The sequence below is a fragment of the Oenanthe melanoleuca genome, chromosome 11, assembly GCF_029582105.1.
Source record: "Oenanthe melanoleuca isolate GR-GAL-2019-014 chromosome 11, OMel1.0, whole genome shotgun sequence".
NCBI lineage: Eukaryota > Metazoa > Chordata > Aves > Passeriformes > Muscicapidae > Oenanthe > Oenanthe melanoleuca.
The window spans coordinates 19814096-19830826 of NC_079345.1; the positions used below are offsets into that span (position 1 = coordinate 19814096).

The 16731-nt window shown below is 42.5% G+C and overlaps 1 protein-coding gene across 2 annotated transcripts in view; it reads left to right on the forward strand.

The window, feature by feature from the left end:
• Window positions 1-16731, forward strand: part of CDH11 (cadherin 11) — an 81729-nt gene that overhangs the window by 26153 nt on the left and 38845 nt on the right. For both annotated transcript variants that reach the window (XM_056500781.1, XM_056500782.1), the window contains exon 2: window positions 12839-12960. The gene's annotated coding sequence lies outside the window, so the exon portion shown is untranslated. The remainder of the gene's footprint in view (window positions 1-12838; window positions 12961-16731) is intronic.

The following is a 16731-nucleotide window of genomic DNA, read 5'->3' on the forward strand; positions in this document are numbered from 1 at the left end:
CAGCCTGGCCTTGGGCACTGCCAGGGATCCAGGGGCAGCCACAGCTGCTCTGGGCACCCTGTGCCAGGGCATGAAGGGATGAAGGGGAGAATTCCTCTCTCATATCTGCTCTAACCCTGCCCTTCTTGAGCTTCATGTTGAAGGAAACCAGCAGTGAAGAAAAAAGAGGCTGCACCCTGGGTTGGACCTTCCATCCTGCAGCTGGGTCAGGTGTGTTCCCAGTGTGGCTTTGGAGAAGTTCAATATTGTGCTGCCCTTTTTGCATTATTTGAGACAAACCTCAGCTCAGCTCCTGGTGTGCAATGTGTTTCTTTTATCAACAAGACCTAATGAGCCACTGTCCCTCTGCTAGCAGCTGAGAGCAATGGGAGCTGAAGAACAAGACAAAGCCTTGCAAATCCCATTTTTCTTCCTTGCAAATGTATGTGTACGGCCACTGAAACATGCTGAAAACCCAGTTAATCTTATCTTGTGGTTCAAAATGCAAAGGATCCATGTCCTTTAGGTGTGGACAGTGGCCTTCATTTCAGTGCTCAAATTATCTCTTCTTTTCTCCCCCTCTTTAAACACAAATCAAATCTGATCTGCAACCCCAGATCAAGATATTATTTGTGTGGAGGGCAGCAGAAAACATTGTGAAGTATCTCAGTATTTCCCAATACCAGCTCAGTGAGTAAGCTGCTGTTGCTTTAAAAATATAATGTGAAAACTATAATGAGAAAAAGTTTGGATTTGGGCCAAAAAAATTTAAAACCTTTATGGTGGATTAAAGTGTTTTGCAACTAAATACCGCTTTTCTCCGAAACAGCCCGTTCCCTCACGCAGCTAAATGCTGCCATATGTTTAAATTCTTGCAGGCCTCCTAAGGCTGACCCAGAAGAAATGTCAACAAATGTTTGTGAGTCCTTGTGGCCTTGTAACATTTCCTTTAAAAAGTGAAGAATGGAACAGCAGGAGCTGTAACACTCCCCCAGAACAGACATATGAAGGCATATGGCTGACATGGGAGCCTGCTGGCTCTTCCAAGATTGCTGGCTTCATTTTTAAGGTTCTTTTTAGGTTTTTGTTTTGTTTTTTTTTAATTCCTCAAGACAGCTAAACTTGTGTTTCTGTGTGATGAGTTGCTCTGCTGTGCTCAGAGCTGAGGTTGGGATGCCCGGGTCGTTCCTGAAAGTGGCAGATGGGGAAATCCAGGGAGGGTGAGATGAGCTGGGCATGTCCCAAAGGATCTTCAGGCAGCTCTGTACACACAGGAGCTGGGAAAGTTTTCTCTGTAGAGCATAAACCCAGTGCTGGCTCTGGCTTTAACAATTAAAATAAATGACGTTTGCTGAACGGTGCTGAGTAGTTTGACTTAACTTTCATTGCAGATGTGGGTTTATTACTGCTTAATTAAAAGGTGTGAGTCTGCTGGTATGGGGGGAGATCTTCAAATGTACAGGATCTCAAGTTTTTTCCAAGTCAAAGTGATTTAATTGTACAAAACCTGTACACAAGAATTTGTGCTCAAAAATTTTTTGATGCCTTGGATTACTTTTCTTCTTCCCTGTAAATGTCCTTTCCTCCAATTATTACTTTTAATTAATTGAAATATTCCTGTGTTGTACTGAGGTAACTCCAGTCCTGGAAATCTCCAGGGCACAAAGCAACTAGAGGTGAAAAACCAGCTCCACAGCTCAGCTTCCAACTGCCTGTACTTCATCTTCTGATAATGTGCATTTTTCCTCCCTGTTCCTAAGGCCCTTGAGAACATCTGTGTCCATAAGTCCAGCTCTGCAGGTTTATGTGCCTCAGAGGCTGCCCCAGGCCAGCTGGGTGAAATTGTGGATTTTCACATAGAGAAGGAAAAGCAGCATGTGACTGTGGCTTGGGTGCTCATCCAGATTTCTTTCTCTGATGAAATACCAGATCTTGCTCTGCAAGTTGCAACTTTTAGTCATTTTTGTCTGTCCATTGTACCGTGTTTGTGGATGTGCAGTGCTTTAAACCCTGAGATCTTGACCTTTTGAGTTACAGCAGTGGGTGTTTCTCAATACCACAAGATATTTCTTCACAAAGTATTTTGGAAGGTAATTTATGTAACTGTTCTTAAAATTATATTGTCTTGATGTGGAGGACTGGTGAGGTTTGTTTTCTCCAATGTGGCTGGAGCAGTTTCTGTGCCCTGAAAAAAAGAGGATAAACTCAGCATTTGGATAAAATGCAAGCTATAAAAGGAAAAAATCCAAAATTGAAAAAAATCCAACAGTGGAGTTTCTGTGGTTTATTCTTCATGCTCTCTTTTTCTCTGGGCACTGCAGTTACAGTAATAACAAAACAATAATGTAAAAACAATGAACATCTTGCATGAGATTGATGGAATGAATAATTAGATTTCTTTTTTGAAAGGGAGTGGGGAAGCTTATTATGGCCGTTTGAAACCTCTCCGATGAATTTTATGAAGTGTTCAGCCATAATTTAGCATGCAGAATGCTGTCTGTTAGGAAGGGCTGCAGAGTAATTATCATTTCTGTGACTGTAGAACCAGCGAGGTGTTGAAGCTGAGTTGTCCTCACTCTCAGGTGAACTCCTTAGGGGGCTTGTTTCCCTGTAACTCAGGTTTGCACTATCTGAAAACTAAATAACAGGTTTGTTTAGCCATGTTGAGCTGTCAGGTACTCATAAGTCACAAACTCGAAGCTGATAGCACAGACACGAGTGTGTGTTTATGTTCTCCAAGTGGAGAGCTCACCAAATTGAACATTAAGTGTGCAGACAGCCTCAGTTTGGCTCAGTGCCACAGCACACATATGGAAAAAGGTTGGCTCCCTGAAGAAATGATTATATGGCCGTCTCACTCTGGGCTCAGAGCATCTCAGGCTGTGATGTCAGTTAGCTCACCTTCCCAGCTCCAGGTGCTAATTGCTGTCTGCAGCTGCTGCAGCTGGGGAGCAGAGCCGTGCTGACAGAGGCTGCTGCTGCAGGTGCCATGAGCCCAGCCCAGCCACACAAAGGGTTTGTGGCCGTGCCAGGGCTGAGGGAGCAGCTCTGACCAGCAGCCTAGGCTGGGCTGGGTGCTCTGTGCTCGCCACATTTACCCAGCTTCAGCTCAGCCTGCAGCTCGGGCAGGAAGAGCTCACATCTGCCAGCAATGCACCCTAGAGATACTCCCAGCAAAGCTGCCCAAGGCCACCCAGAAGGCTTCAGTTATGACCTGGAACATTCTTCACCCTGTCCAATTCCGTTGAAAAGGAAAAATGTTACTGCTGTATGAAAATTATTGCACTTTTCTATTTTAGATAAGCTTTTGTCAAACAGGCTTTTCTGTGCTTTTGGAGAGAGTCACATTTCTGCAGAGCTGGTCAAGTGACTCCTTTCATTATTACAAAGTTATCTTTAATTTTTATTAGGAATTGGAATAATGGAATCATAAAATCATTTGGGTTGGAAAAGCCCTCCCAGCCCATGGAGTCCCAGCTGTGCCCATCCCCACCCTGTCCCCAGCCCAGAGCTCTGAGTGCCACCTGCAGCCCTTCCTGGGACACCTCCAGGGATGGGCACTGCAAACCTCCCTGGGCAGTTCCAATCCCTGAGCTCCCTTTCCATGGGGAAATTCCTGCTGGTTCCACCCTGAGCCTGCCCTGCCCAGCCTGAGGCTGTTCCCTCTGCTCCTGTCCCTGTTCCCTGGCTGTCCCTTCCTGTCAGGAGTTGTGCAGAGCCACAAGGGCCCCTGAGCCTCCTTTTCTCCAGGCTGAGCCCCTGCCCAGCTCCCAGTGAGGTTATTTCCACTGGGCACTCCTTGCTCAGTCCCAAAAAAAGCCACTGAAACTCAGAGAGTAGCTGTGCTTCTGAAATCTGGTGGAATAATGGAGACAGGTTCTCAGATTCCAGCAATAAGGGTTTGTTGATTTGTTAGTGTTGTTTTGTGTTGGTTTTTTGTTTTTGTTTTGTTGTTATTGTTTTGTTTTATTACAATACTTTTATTTTCCAAAATACATCCTCTTGTTGGTTGAATATGAGTTTACTACATGATTGCCAGTGGTACCCTGGAGCTCATTTATTGTTATTTAAAGAACTGCCTACAGCACCTAGGACTATCTCCACCAGGCAATATCACTGACAGATACCAGCAGGAATTCTTCCCTAATTGTGCAGTTTCTCTGGAATATGCAGAACACTTGCTCTGTTATTGTTTGCTTGTGTGTATTTCTCCTTCACAACCATTGTTTGGAAGAAACCTGCTAATGCACTTGCTTGTATCTTGTAATAATTACACCACAGAAAATTAAAGCCTTGGTGCTACTTGGGTGGCATAATGAAGAGCAGACAAATGCTAAATATTAATATTGTCAACTATTCTGGTTCATTATGGCTGTGAACTACAGTGCTATGAGTACTTCATTACATGCCACAGCTGAAATACAGATTTGTGCTCAAGTTAGAGCTCCAAGAACAGATAGGAAGGCAGGCTAGCAAATTAAAAAAGTTACTCCATAAAAAATATAAGTGTATGGTGATTTCTGGACTGAGATCCTGAAATGATAGGTGGTGGAAAATCATGTCATCCTTGCTATAAATATTGCTGAAATTCTGCAAAACTCTATCAGTTGTGAGTAGGAACTGCACAGCAGGCATCAAGAAATGCTCCTAGTCCTTCCTCATCTCCCAAGTTCTTATTCACTGATATTTAGTTCTGTTCTAATGGTAATTGCTTAAAAATTACATATGTGTGTGTGTGTGTATATATATATATATAATATATATATTATATATATATATATATATATATATATATATATATATATATATATATATATATATATATATATATACATACATATATATAATATACATAAAATATGTGTGTATATATTATATATAAAAAATATACTGTGACAGTATCAAAGTATCAGTTACTCACATTTAGGGTTTTTGGGTTTTTTTTGTTTGGTTGGTTTTTTAATTTTAACCAGTAATGTTTATCTTGTCTGTCTGCCTTTCTTTAAACTTTCTTTTGTCAACATTTAAAGACTGCTTCATGGACAAATTAATGTGTTTGACATTGCCTTGTCCTTGATTGAGAAGCCAAGTGTGTAATGTCCTTTGAGGAAACACAAAAGGAAATGAGGAAAAGCCAGCAAGGAAGGACAGAGACCAAATGGCTTCTGGGTGACCTGAAATGAATTTACAATCAATTTTCCCTTCCTGCCACCCTCCCTAGATCTAGACAAGCTGTGACCTCTGGGAGTCTGGGAGGAGAATGGAATAGGAATAGGCAAAGGGACATATTTGATCCAGAAATAAGACTGAATGAAACTTTTTAAAAAGCCTTACAAATGTTTGAAGAGTCATTGCAGGGTTTGCAATAGGCTCCCCAGAATGAATCATGAATCTTCCTGGGCTGACAGAGATATTCACTGAGTTGAATGAGGCTCACAGAAATTCAGAAGCATCAGATCTCTGTGGTGGCTTTGAACAACTCCTCTTTTCTTTATTTATTAATAAAAGGAAGAAGGTAGGAAAAAATGTCCCTGAGACTAAAGAATTCTGTCTCTCTTGAGTCTCTTGGACAGATTCTGAGCTATTCTCCTTTATGGTATCTCTGATGTCCCAGAATTATTCTTCCTTGGGTGTCTCCAGTGGACCTGGAACCAGCAGGATGATTTTGTAGAACATTCATATAAAGATTTTTCCAAAGGTTAGTTGAATTTATTTTCAGTGCTGAGTGTCCCCTACAGCTTGACTAATGGGGGCATTCAGCATGTACTTCAGTGGCTCTCAATTTTTAGGCTTCTTTTCAGGTCACTAGAAGAGATTGATAAAAGAGAGCAGAGGAAAGAAATAGAGAACAGCCTCCTGAAAGATAATATAAATAGAGTACCAAATGCTAGTGAGGACAGCCTCTGCTGTGGATTTACTCTAGAGGAAGGATCTGGCCATTCATGTTTAGTGGAAGAAAAGCACCAAAGAATAATAAAATGGCAAGGGGAGAAAGCAAACCAAAATAATCCCCAAAACTGTAGGGCAAATTTGCCATAAAAACCTTTCAGAGCAGACAAGCTCCCAGTCCGTGGTGTCTGACATCTGCTGCCAGTGGAAGCTGAGCTCCAGTGTGACTCAGAAGGCTTCAGAGCAGCTCTGTGTGCCTCCTGCACTGGCAGGAACTGATTTGGTATGCTCTGCATGTAGAATTTGCTTTTCCAAGAGAGAATATATATGAGCCTTTTACTGGTAGCAGCTCAAGAACAAAGGTTGAAGATAATCTGCTCAACAATGAAAATAAAAAGTCAAGTTTTAGAGTACAAATGAAGTGCTTCTCCTACATGTAGGTAATTTGAACTATATACAGTGTGGTGCATAGAAATACTTATATAAGCATGAGAAAGTGTAATTTTAAATTCATATTTATTTATGTGCATTTATATCTATGTAAGTGTGTATGCACAAAAAGTCTGTAGCTGCTTGCTGTGGATCCAAAATGCTTCCAAATTTAGATTTTAGAGGAAGCTCGGGGAAGTTGGAAACATTGAAACAGAGGGCTTGATTTGTGATATTTAAAATGACAGAACACACCTGCCTTCAGGCCTCCCAATGCAGTTGTGTTGCTGGTACCTGGGTAGGACAGGGCTGCAGCAGCATGAGGATAATGAATACAGACTTCATCCTCCAGGGCCCATGGTCTGCCTCCAGGCCCCTGTGACCCAGCAGCAAGGAAAAGCTGATGAAGTCATTTTGTGCTGGGTGAGCACAGGACTGGGCACTCCTGTGGCTTGCAGAGGGCTTTTGGAGGGAGGTTAATTTGTTCCTGTGAGCCCACATCACCCCTTTTTTGTCCTGCTGGGTAATTTGGCCTCAGATGGGTGAGATTTGGACTTCAGTCTGCAGGCTGCTAACACTCTGCAGAGCACTGAGATGTGGTTTTGTGTCTCATGAGAGCACACAGCTCTGCTGCTGTTTCCTTTCTGTTCTCCCAGCTGGTGTTGGGGTGCAGGATGGGGTCTGGAGTGCAGGGTTTGGGATCTGCTCTGCTCTCCCAGCTGGTGTTGGGGTGCAGGATGGGGTTTGGAGTGCAGGGTTTGGGATCTGCTCTGCTCTCCCAGCTGGTGTTGGGGTGCAGGATGGGGTTTGGAGTGCAGGGTTTGGGATCTGCTCTTCTCTCCTGGGACCCTGCCTGCACCACTGCACAGGCAGTGTGGGTGGACAAGGGATGGGAACACCAGGGGCAATATCTGGGCTGAGTGTAAAGTCAGAATAGTTCATAAGAGAGTGAAATGGGCTGTTAACCTGCTTAGAACAGAACCTTGTTTGTATGAAACCTTCTGTACAGCTCTTGTGTTCTGTCCTATTCTCATGCAGCCTGCACAAGGCATCCCCCTCGAGTGGAGAGGTGTTTCCTTCTGGATGGAAGTACAGGACTGTACAACTTTTGGAGTCAAATTCTGTTTATGTCAGGCTTGTTGAGTTGAGAGCAGCTGCTCAGGACTGAGCCCTGTGTGTGGACACAGGCAGCAGCCCCCAGCCCAGAAGCAGCAGGGCTGGTCTCAGGTGCTGCAGCAGTGGGGGGGACACTGTGCTCCTGTCCCTGCTGCTCAGCACGAGCCCACCCTGCTGCTGCAGGGCTGGGGACTGAACCAGGGCAGGGAACACCCAGCTCTGACATCAGAGCTGTTCACCCTGCCCTGCCAAGCAGACCCTGTCACTCTGGGTGGGTGGGGAATGCAGATTATCCAAATTGCTCTTTTATCCTTTCTGATCTAGTTCTTGCCCTTTGCTTTGTTCCATCCCTTTGCACCTGACCATCTTGCAGCCCAAGATGTGGAATCCTTACGTGTCCATGTCCACACAGAGACCTTGGTCATGCTGCTGATGTCAGCTGTGGACATTAATTAAGTGACAGCCTTAATAACCAAAATGAACTTTGAATTTGGAGCTGCTTTCAGCAGTGCAGTCGGACCAGGTGACCTCCAGAGCCCCTTCCCACCTGAATTATCCTGGGCTGCTCTGTTGATTGCTGACTGTGGGATTCTCATTGCTTGGCTCAGCTGCCTGGAATGAGAGGGAAAAGACAGATTCTCCTGCAAGGTGATTCCAAGCATGAGCTTACTTATTTGCTAAGATAATGGCTAGCAGTAGCAATTTTTACACAGCCAAGGGCACAACTCCTGGTCAAGGCCCCCAGATCTGTGTCCTCTTAGAAGGGTTAAATAATCCCTGTTGTACACTGAGACCTAAACCTCAGTGCAGATCCAATTTTTTATACCTAAACAGAGATTACTCTATATAAAAATATGGTGTGGTGCTGTGGCATGTAGTAGGGACTAGAATAAAACTCAGAGAGCTGGCAGGAAACAGATTTTGTTGAAACTGTGTTCCTGAAATGCAAATTGCAGAAAATTATCAGAATAACTTCATGCAAATTATATTTATACAGATGATCCAGCTTCAGGAGAAATGGAGTTTGGGCAGTGCATAGCACAGAACAGCAAACACCCAAAAACAGCATCAGGGAAGGCAAGTTTAAACTTTATTTTAAGACAGATCTTATACCTACATCTTTAGAACAGTTAATTATTCACTGGGGAGAGAAGTGAGAGAAGAAATGGGGAAGCTCTGCACCCAAACAGCAGAGATGCTCAGCTGTGTGTGGGAGCTCTGAGCTCCAGCCTCTTCCCTCTGAGTTTTATCTGGATTAGTGCATTTTGCAGAGGTGAAATGTTTCATAGTGTGCCTGTGCTCACTTTCAGCAATGGCTCCAAGGTTAAGTGACATGTGGCAGGGCCAGACTGCCAGTTCATGATAGAAACGTGGAAAGCTCACACATTCCTAAACCTTTGTGATTCTGAGCTCAAACCTGCATTGTTTTTATTTTAAATTGCATTCGCTTCCTTTCTTTTTCTTTTTTTTTTTTTTTTTTTTTTTATTTTACCATTATTGTTGCTGTTTATTGCATACATTCTGAATATTTAATAAAAGTAATCTGTTTAATATGCAGGTTATGAATGCCTGCATTTTTTGCAGGCTTGTAATAATTAATCACAGGGGGAGAAATAGCCCTTCAGCCACTCAGTCCATTGGCCTGAGCTGTGTAAAAACCTTGTTCCTGTATTGGATTTCAATAAGTAGCTTATGATCAATAATTCAGTCAAGAAGTGTTGATTTTTTTTTTAATTCAGCCACACAGATGTCTTTGGCACTGTGAATTCTTTGCTTGAGCAATACTTTAGATTTTTTAGGGTTTTTCTTTTTTTCAGTTGTGTTTCCATAGGCACTTCGCTACTAAATTGTAACCAAAAAACCATTTATGTGGAAACCTGAGGCAATGGCGTTCTGACTGTGTTAGAAATACTTTTTGAAGTGTCGTATATATGGAATATTTTAGTCTCTTTCAGTCATTTCTGTGATATTTACCGGAATTTTTATTGGGCTTGAAAAGAGTTGCAAAAATCTGGCACCATTTAATTTCAGAAACTCCTCCCTGATGCTTTTAGATCTCTCAGTAAGTGGGACCTAAACATATGTAGCTAGAAATCCGTAGTTTAAATCCTTTTATGATTGTGAGCAATTTGTCTCTGTTTCATTAAACTCTCAGATATGCTCCCAAGTTTATTTCTGGAACCGCTCTTCCAGAAATATTTAATTTTAGGGGCACAGTGGAAATAGTTTTTCTCCAATTTGAGATCTTTGTGGATTTCTAGTATTTTTTATCTATTTTGATGAGAGTGTGTTTTGATGTGGGTGTTTCCTAGAGGGAAAATGAAAATAAACAGAGGTTTGGGGTTGTTTGGGTTTCCGCCGTGCAAATCTCATCTTTTGCATGCAGCTCGATTGTGTTGGTTTATTCACTTTGCCAAACGGCCCACAAAGTTGTGAATATTTATTTAGTGCTGTTCCTAATCGTTTTTCTAATGGGGAATTATTTGGGTACAATGAGAGACATTTGTAAATGAAGCAGATAAGCCCTTTGGCAGACAAGGAGTGTTTTGTCCAACACAAGAATTCTATTGTCCGCCGCTTCAGTTGTCAAGTGCCTGGGGAGCCCAGGATTTATGATGATGTTACAATGGCCCTTTCAGAGGGGACTCTAAGAAGCTGTGAGATTCGTTCCTCTGCTTTTCAGGCTCCCAAATCTCTTTGTGGTGCGAGGACAATGCGGGATTCAGGCGCTGCCCGGCCCGTCGCACATCAGCGCTGTGCAATAATTGCCATAGTGACAATGGCCCGGGGCTCCTGCCCCGCTCCCCAAACGCATTCCCAAACTGCTCCACTTGGCACAAACCAGCTCCGGAGCCACGGCTTCTTTCCCCCAAAAAATGTCTTGTTAGGCCGTGTGGTGTAAAGAGCCACTGTGGCAAATCTTCTTGGAGCATTGGAACTGTTTAATGGATTTTTTTATTTTTTAAGTTTTCTTGCAATTGTAATCGGACTTTGAAACAGCCTTCTGTAAATACAGCACTTGGGGGGGTGGGGGGTTGGCTTTTTGCCCTTTTGAGCCTTATAAAGTTATTCAAACTACTGAAGGCATATTCAGCTGCAGAGAAAATAGGAAAACAAAAAATGTTTTACAGTAAATAAGAGGCATCTGATGAACGGAATGGTAATAGGAAGTAAAGAGTTATCTGGTACTTAAATCTCAATTACTCAGCTAAACTGTCTACAGTCACAAGGATGGAAATAGTCTCAAGCCATATTTTTAGTGAAAATTGACATCTGGAGGAGTGTCTCCTTGCTTGGTGTTAATATGAAGATTTATTTACTTTTAAATAATGATTAGTGTGGTTAATGCTACAAAAAAAATCAGTTGGTAACCCCTGATAGTTGTCAAAATGCAGCGTGACTGAAGAATAGAGGCTGTAATTGGCAATGAAATTATTATTCATTATTTATTTTCTATTATTCTTATGTCTCCAGCCCAGCCCTCTCTGTGGTTCCATGATTGGTCCCTTTGCTGGGGGCCAGGTGCATGCACAGGGAGGAGTTAATGGAGCTGCAGGTCAGCTGGGGACTGTCAGTGTCTATTATCAAATCTCAGAGGCTTTTAAAAGCAAAAGAACTTAAAAAATTGGATGGTAGAGATATTTAAGAGGACATTTTGAGAAGTCCTTATCCAAACAAATTCAAATGTCTTGGGCATAAAGAAATCTTGAGCTGCAAAGTCATCCATAAAGATGTTGTTTTCTGTAAAGATATTGAACAAATTACAGAAATGAGGGAGTTTATTCAGTGTCAGTCATTCAATTGAATTGTGAATTAGCTCAAAAGGGTCCTTTATGAAAAAAAAATTGCTTGCAAAATGAATATATTTTAAAGTGCCACATGTCCTTCATAGCATGAATGTGTGGATTACTTTTACAAACCAAGTGCTTTTATATTAATGGCTCAGTCATCACAGAAACCATCACACCACAGAGCTTAACCTTAACAAAATCCACTGTCTAGGAATGTGCTTTTATGGCACGTGCATCCCAGATTTTTAAAAGGGACTCAATGTATTTGCAGTCGTGAGGGGCCACAGAATCCACGGGATTTTATTTTTTCCTTTGATGGAGCAAGATTGAAATATGTTTGTGCAATATTCAATATAAAATAGACAGCCAATGCCTGTTTCCTTTTCAACATTTGTGCTGGGAATCTGAAATTCTACCTGTGCTTTATTGGTTTAATGGGGGTGAAAAGTGGGTATAAAATGAAGGATTGATACAGATGAGGTATCTTAAAGTAACAATTAAATTAACTACAGAAAATTACTGACTTGGGTCTATCAGCCCAAATTACAGAGGCTATTTTTCAATAATTAGGTCTAAAAATTTTCAGTTAACAAACTTGGGAATCTAGCCTCATTTCCTTGGCTGGAATGGATCTTAGTCCTAGAATTCAGTTTGGACTGTTTAAGTGTCTATCAAGGTCTCAAATGAACCTCAGGAATGCAGTGTCTGCACCAGTAGGTAACAACAGATCACACTGAGTATTTGCTTTGCATTCAGTCACAATAATTATATTTTATCTATATTTTACTTGTGTGAGGATATTGTCAGAAACACCTGGGATGATGAGATGTGAAATGATGAGGTGGGAGGATGGCTGCTCTGTGAAATTGTGACCATCCTTAACTTAGCAATTTAAATTCAAGACTTGTCATGAGAAATGATTCAGCAGGTTTCTTTTTGTTTCTGCTCCCTTTGTCCAGACTGACTCAACTTCCTGCCCCATTTATGAAAGAATTGTAACCACTGAAAGAGCAGTGGATGAACTTCTTACAGGCAGAGACACCTCTTATGTTTTTTTTTATCTTGCATATTTCTTCACTACTGTAGTAGCAGTTCTACTTCCTAAAATAATCTGCTCCCTTTTCCATCACAATGATAAACCCACTAGTTTTCTAATATGCCTTTAGAGCACTTAGAACTGTTCAAAGCACATCTTGCTGGTTAATGGCATCTGCAGCTGTTCTTTTTTTTACTACAGTGTGTCTTGTCTTGGGTAGCGTTGCCAGAACAGATTTTTTTCCATAGATAACACAAAAGAGATGTGAAAGAATTTTGATATGGCCTCAAGCATTTTAGTTATGGGGACAGTGTGGCAAAAGTGAGTTAGTTAAATGTTGCAGGCTGGACAGGGGAGGGATGGTGGGTGGTGTCCCTGTCCATGGCAGGGTGGCACTGGGTTAGCTTCAAGGTCCTGTCCAAACCTGGCCTTCTGTCATTTAAAGTAAAGGCAATTTATTAATTACAAGCAGTACTTAATTACTTGTCTTAGAGTCTCTTCAGGCTGCTGTGGTAGTCTGTAGGCCAGACTTCAGTTTCCTTTTGTTATGGTCCCACCACTGGTTTGGATTTCAAATGGCCTTTTTCCTTCTTTGCAGGCAGAGCTGAAGTCGTGGCTGAGTGGCAGCAGAGGGCTGACAGGTGTCACAGCTCCTGAAGTGGCATTTCAGATGTGTGGAATATGCTACATCAACTGGCAGCAGGTTTCCAGTGGGTGAAGGTGAGTCCTGCATCCAACCCTGTGATCTGAGGGATGGCAGGGATCTATGGCTGGACCATGTTTCTGTGGTGTCTGTAATGTTTGTGCAATATGGGGAACATTTCTGCAGGTACTGGTCCCTCAGAGAGCAGAGCTCCTGGTAGCTCCCAGCTGTAGGACACAGACCATCCTTCTACCACTGTACAGCCCAGCTTGGGAAGGGTTAAGGGATAACATGTTTTCAATCCCTTTTGTTGGATTTCTTGTTTAAAACATCAGAGTATCACTTGAAAATTCACTGCAATGGAGCACTGAAGAACAGGAATGCTAGGATTTTTCTGATGCTTATATGTTTACAGCTGGAAGTAATTAGTCAAACAGGTTCATACTTTCCTTATTTTAGTCTGTGAGTGATTAATTCCATGTTTGGACTCTTTTTCTGGTATTTTGTGCAACACCATTGAGCTCAATACAACTGCTCAGACTTGGGTTGGGAAAGGAACTTTGTGGTGACCCTTAGGCTTCAGAGAAGGTGGAAAGTGTAGAAATAGAGAGTATGGGAAACTCTAGAACCAGAAATAGTTGGATCTGCTGCTCTGATGCCTTTAATTTTTCCTCTGTGACTTTCAGTTGTGCTGTTGCTGCAGTTCCACAGAGGTGAAGATTGCTCACTTATAGAAGCGTCCATTGTTTGTTTTTAACACAGAAACAGATTAGGTGTAATAGATATTAAATATATAAACACAGTCATCTGTACAGAATCAAAGGCAGGAGCCACCTGAATTGTGTGGGATAAAAAGTACAATGCCAGGATATTAAAGCTCTTTGTCTTGCTGACTCATTCACAGTTTCTACATGCAATTCACTCAGGTCCTGCTTGACAGATGTTTCATTTCTGTGGAAATGTCCTTGAATGACAATTATCTCGTTTCTGGCAGTCAAATGGACTGACATCCATTTGTGACATCCTTGTGAGCAGCTCCATGGGATGTGTGGGGTGTCCCCAGGTCTGGAGAGGGGACTGCAGCTGCCAGGCTGGGTGACACCAGCAGCTCTGGGTTTCATTAACTCCTCAGCAAGGGCAGAGCTCAGCATGGCAGAGCCTTGTCCTGTCTGAGCACCAAAGGCACATTTTGCAAACAGTGCTTGGCTCTTGATCAGATCCCATTTCTCAACAGAACTATCCTAAAGAGGATTTGTTTTGGTTCCTGACTAGGCTTCAAATCCATTCGTGGGCATCTAGACATAGAGAAAATATCTGAAATTAGTTCTGCATGTCTCTGTTCCATGCACAGTTACATGAATTTTCTCACCACTGTTTTGCCTCTTTTGGCATTTTCCAATATCTCAGTCCATGGTGTAAATCAGGCCCCTTTCTACTCTGTTTGTTCTTGACTTCAGAGCTACTTCCAAACAGACTTAATTTTTAAAAATTAAAGGACTGTGAGGAATAAGCTTAAAGGAAAACAGCCCATCACTCTTACTAGTGGGATAAATTAATTTTAACTGGGTCCCTACCCCAGTTTTATCTGACAAAGTGTTGTGTCTTTTTTTTTTCATAGACTTCTTTGCATTTCAGAGTTAAAGCACATAATTTGTGAAAGAAAGCCTCCTGCAGAGAGACTGTGGGATGTTCCCTCTGCTTGGAGTGTGAAGTGTCTCCCTGCAAAAGAGGAGGAACAAGAGCTGCTTTTGTTGATTATCATGTAAACCTGTGACTCCATATGCTTCCTAAATTCTCTTCCCTTCTTTTGAAGGATCTTTCTTAAATTACTTCCAGCAGTGCCTATTCAGGAATGCAAATTTCCTGTTACAGTATCTGGATAATGACAAGAGTTGAGAAGGTAAAATATTCATGTTTAACTATTGTTCATGGAACAAAGAGCAGCAGCAAGGCCCTGCTGAGCTGCTGGGGGCTGTGACACAGCCTTGGCTCAGTCACTACAGAAGGTGACCAAGAGCTTCAGGAGCTGGGAATATCCTGACTGGACATTTCCTTCCTGTTCTGTTTGGATTTTCTATACTGGATTTCAAAAGAGACTGAGGGTGAGCACAACACATACACTTCCCTGTGATTCTATTCTATGCAAAGCATCCCACATGAATAAAGGGTCCTCAGACCCCCAAAAAAGAGTACTCTGATGGAATAATAAAATCAGAGAATCACAGAATGATTTGGGTTGGGACCTTAAATCCCACCTAGTCCCCCCCAGCCATGGCAGGGACACCTCCCACTGTCCCAGGCTGCTCCAGCCCCAGTGTCCAGCCTGGCCTTGGGCACTGCCAGGGATCCAGGGGCAGCCACAGCTGCTCTGGGCACCCTGTGCCAGCCCTGCCCACCCTGCCAGGGAGCAATTCCTAATTCCCAATATCTGACCTGAATTTCCCCACTGGCAGTGGGAAGCCCTTGCCCCTTGTTCTGGCACTGCAGCTTCTGATGCAGAGCCCCTCTCCAGGTTCCCAGCAGCCCCCTCAGATCCTGGAAGGCTGGGATGAGTTCATCACACAGGATGAAAAACTGAAGTTCACTTCTTGAATAAAGAAATTAGTGCTGTATAATGCATCCTTTGCCTCTTTCATATGTAACATTTAATTCTTATGTGGGAAGACCATAATGGGAAAAGCAGGCTGCTCCTGACGTACAGAGCAGATCTTGGAAGGAAATTCCTCTCTAGTTTTGGTTCGCACAGATGCCACATGGAAAGAAAATTAATTTTCTCTTGGAATCCCCCTGTCCTGCATGTTGAACCTGGCCTACATGTCAGAGCAGTGTGCCCCCTCCAGCTGCCTGTTTTATCCTGTCTCACACCTCTCACTTCTCTTCTCTACAAATATCCGATTCTGTAGGTTTTTCAAACCTGAGTTTTGAACTCTCAGTGTCAACCCACAGAGCAGTCACTCAGTGTACCTGTAGGATTGGCTCATTACATATATTTTAGAATGGCTATTAGTAATCTAAATGAAATATGTGAGGGCAAAAGCTTTGATTTTAGTAGGATGATGCTCCAAAGTCCAAGGAATCCCTTGGTGGCTCTTAAAGAAAGGCTGAGAGTGAACTGTTGAAGAGTTACTGTCACTTCACATAGTTGGTGCAATGAGATGAGTCTGAATTTATTACTTCTGCCTTTTTGGCTCTCTTGAAGACTTTGAGCTAAAAAACCTTTGAAACACTGTTGGGATAATTAGATGACATATTCTGGTCAAACAGATACTTAAGAAGAATTACTATTTTGTTAAAATGACAAAGGCTTCAAAAACATCAAGTGGGGAAATACACTGTCCTGTCTCTCAGTACCTCCTAACATGGACATTTCAGATTTTCAGATCTTCTTTTTAATAAAAACTTATTCCCATGTTGCCTTGAAAGAATCTTGAATGTAGAAAAATATTGAAATGAGTGATTAATTTTTGGAAACAATGAACTTGCTCCTGAGCTGAAATTCAGCTTTTCTTGGCAAAAAGTTTGTTCCAGGTAGAATCCTGAAACAACTGAGTCATCTGAGACTCATCCCTGCATTTTCCAGCTCTCTGGGGAATCCCAGCCCTGTCTGGCTGCAGGGTGGAGCTCTGGAGCAGGATCTGGAGCAGCCTGGCTGGCTAAGGAAGGGTAAACTCCTGAAATTCCCCATCGCCATGGATGAGATTCCCTAAGGAATCTGTGCACAGGCTGCAGAGATTGGCCAGCAGAGGAGAAAGGGCATTAAAAGATTGATCCATTGGCTGAAAAACTCCCCAAAACTACAACCACTCCTGGCCGAAATAACCTCAAATACTTGGAAATTGTGCTCCGAC